The sequence below is a fragment of the Poecilia latipinna genome, unplaced genomic scaffold (genome assembly GCF_001443285.1).
Source record: "Poecilia latipinna isolate Pla-1442-1.1 unplaced genomic scaffold, P_latipinna-1.0 Scaffold428, whole genome shotgun sequence".
Taxonomy (NCBI): Eukaryota; Metazoa; Chordata; class Actinopteri; order Cyprinodontiformes; family Poeciliidae; genus Poecilia; species Poecilia latipinna.
The window spans coordinates 228,651-231,597 of NW_015113044.1; the positions used below are offsets into that span (position 1 = coordinate 228,651).

General features: G+C 42.6%; 1 protein-coding gene and 1 long non-coding RNA gene across 2 annotated transcripts in view; both read left to right on the top strand.

Moving 5' to 3' along the window:
- Positions 1 to 72: 72 nt before the first annotated feature.
- Positions 73 to 1,054, top strand: LOC106950905 (uncharacterized). The gene is made up of 2 exons (XR_001425699.1): positions 73 to 841; positions 942 to 1,054. It is a non-coding gene; the product is annotated as an uncharacterized LOC106950905 (long non-coding RNA).
- An 874-nt stretch (positions 1,055 to 1,928) lies between these two features.
- ctnnb1 (catenin (cadherin-associated protein), beta 1) overlaps positions 1,929 to 2,947 on the top strand; it is a 17,322-nt gene continuing 16,303 nt past the window's right edge. Inside the window, exon 1 of the mRNA XM_015038075.1 lies at positions 1,929 to 2,122. The gene's annotated coding sequence lies outside the window, so the exon portion shown is untranslated. The remainder of the gene's footprint in view (positions 2,123 to 2,947) is intronic.

Here is a 2,947-nt window from a genome sequence, read left to right on the forward strand (position 1 = left end):
GGCGCGAGGGGGGGAGGGGATTGTTGTCGGGGGGTGGGGAAGAGGGGTGCGGGGGGGGGGGGGGGGGAAGCAAATCAATCATGTTGCAGCCTCATGACACAGGGTGGAGTCACGCTGCTGATGCGCTCGTTGCGTTGCTGTGACGCTCCTGTGGAAGGGGGGGGGGGCGAGGAGAGGTCAGCTGAATTAACAGTTTCAGACAGAGTTGGGGTTTCGGCACTCTATTCCACCCACGCACTGTAAATATAGGTTAATGAAGTAGCCTGTAGGCAGACGACAGGAGAGTGTGTTACCTTTGTTTGCTGGTGACATTGCCGCATGCAGCATGAAGGGACCTCGCCAGCTCCGCAACCTTTTATTTCAGCAATTAAGGGACCAACACTGACGAGGGGGGACCTGAAATGCATGCTGAAATTTTATATGAGAGCCTCCCTCCTAACTGTATCAGCACCGAACCACATAGAAAGTCGTATGAAAATGAATAGCTGTGATCTCCAAATGAAAGGGAGATCACACTATTTGCTTAAAGGACCACATCTATGCCCGCTAATAGGTTTCATTGGCTCAATCTGTTTTTTTCCGGTGGAGTTCAGAAACAGGCCCGTGTTTAATCTGAGGCCGGAATAGATTTTTGAATGGCTTGGTTTGATTAAATCTGTAGACGTGTTAACTGCCAAAACTCAAAATGCTAAAATACTCCCAGTGATTTGCTCACCACTTTCGCATGATTTTCCTTGACATGTGGGTTTTTGATTTGATTCTGCTGCGTTTATACCTTAGCAGCCATCGAATGCCAGGCGTCTCAGACGAGCACAGGCTCTTGAATTGAACCCTGATGCAGGTAATCCACATTGGAGAGCTGCTCAGACCTGCTGAACCACCTGTCATGTCGCCTGCAGACATAATCAGAATGTTTTTTTTGTTTGTTTTTTTTCTCAAAGGAACAAGTTGTGAGCAAAACAAAAGCCAGCTACTGAATGGCAAGGACATTTATCAGTCGAATATTGAATATCTGTGAGTGAATCAATAACAAATAAACCAATTAAATAAACACGTTTTCTGAGTGATTTCATTGCACTGTGAATGATTGTTTTAATGTCTGTCAGACCACTAACATATTCTACATGATAAGTCTCAAACAAACAGTGGTTTCCAAAGTTGGAAATGTGTGTATCAGATCTAAGTAACATAGCAATGGAAGCAGCACATTTAGGCATTAAGTTATACAATAAATACAAAGCAGTACTTATGGATTGGTTAAAAAAAAACAAAACAACAACTATATCATGTAATGACAGTAATGACTTATCCTATTTAAGTGACTTTTAATGGCTGCTTACTCAACAGCCAACGTCCCCGGTCTCTTTTGTTGTTATTTTGAGGGTTGGAAGGTAAAAGGTTAGGGAACCACATGGGTTCAAACCCAGTGACGGTGCCTTCGTTTCAACCCAGTTTACTGAGATTTAAAAAAAAAACAAAACTTTTTTTTAACAGTGTATTTTTCATCCCATTTCAGGTAAAGTAATAGTATAAATACCATTAGCAATGACACGGACACAGTCTGCTTTAGTAAACTTCTATGTTTGCGTAGCTTAAAAAAATACTTATTTTCTATTCATTATATTATTTTTCACAAACCAAGAAAACTCCGGGAAACAAGATCGGTTTTCCTATGTTTTGGGGGTGGGAGGGAGCTGGAACTTCATTTCATTGTGTATTCATACTCCACACGTACAAATGCATATCTATAAAATGAGGTATTTATTCATACCAAATAATTTTTATTATTGTCATAGGTAAATTAATGTAGAACCGAGTCAGACATATAGGAAGACAAAAAATGATTTCTGATTTTAGTTTCTATTTTATTAGAGAGCACGGCAGGATATGGCTAGAATGCGGGTGTTCTCCGGTCTATATAACTCCGCCGCCATCTTACATTTCCCAGTCTCCGCTGTTCTGGCTGCGTCAGTACCTGCTGTCTGCAGCTGCCTGTGAGGGAGTGGATGAGGGCTCCCCGCTGACGCTGCTCCACACATTTTCCTCGACTTTTTCTTTTTCCTTTTCCAAGTGGTTTTTACTCTCCGGAACCCAAGTGGACGGATTTGTCGTATTGACAAGGGTAGGCTTCAACATTCAAAACTATCGGCTTTCCTCAGTTTTCCTCCTTTTCCTTACCCGGGTCCGTGTGAACGCCAGCGGGAGTGGAGTTGGTTGTTGTGTGTATGTATGTATGCATGCGTGTGTGTGTGTGTGCGGGCCAGCCGGCCGGGGATGGAGCTGCGGTAACCTGCGAGTCAGCTGCTTTCACGGCAGATTTTTGGGATGATCCAGTCACCGCCTTTTGGGGGCAAAAGCTTGTATTCGTCGACCTAATGTTTATAAAGAACATTTAGGCTGTTTTCCCTGCCAGTACTTAGACACGTTTGGATTTTATTGCCTTCTACCTAATTCGGGAGCGGAAAAAAACAGAGTTTGGATGAAACGTGGATATTTCGTCTGATATTTTTTTTAGTTGACATTAGTAAAGGTTAGCCTGTTAGCTTACAAACTGTTGGCCACATTCCTCCATTGTGACTCATGTTTGGGCTTCTTGAGTTTCGCCTGAGTTTTTTCAGCTGTTTATGCGTAACCAAAACTACTGGAGGTGGGGAGGACACAACGGGGGGTTCACGTTTAACTTCTTACTGGTTATTTCATCGATGTGAAAAACGCATAACGCGAATTTGTGAATTGTATTGAAGTCAAAGCAAAACGTTTCGTCTCGAGTTGGAAGTTTGTGAGACTCCCCAACCTGTACGGAGCGTCAATGCTGTTTTATGTGCGTATCTCAGTTGAAACAAAGTTTTTGTAGGGTTTTTTTTTTTTTTTTTTTTTTTTTTTTTTTCTCCCGGAAAGTTTGGGGACGGGGGGTGGGGGGGTTTTTTTTCCCTTTTTCCTTTTTAAA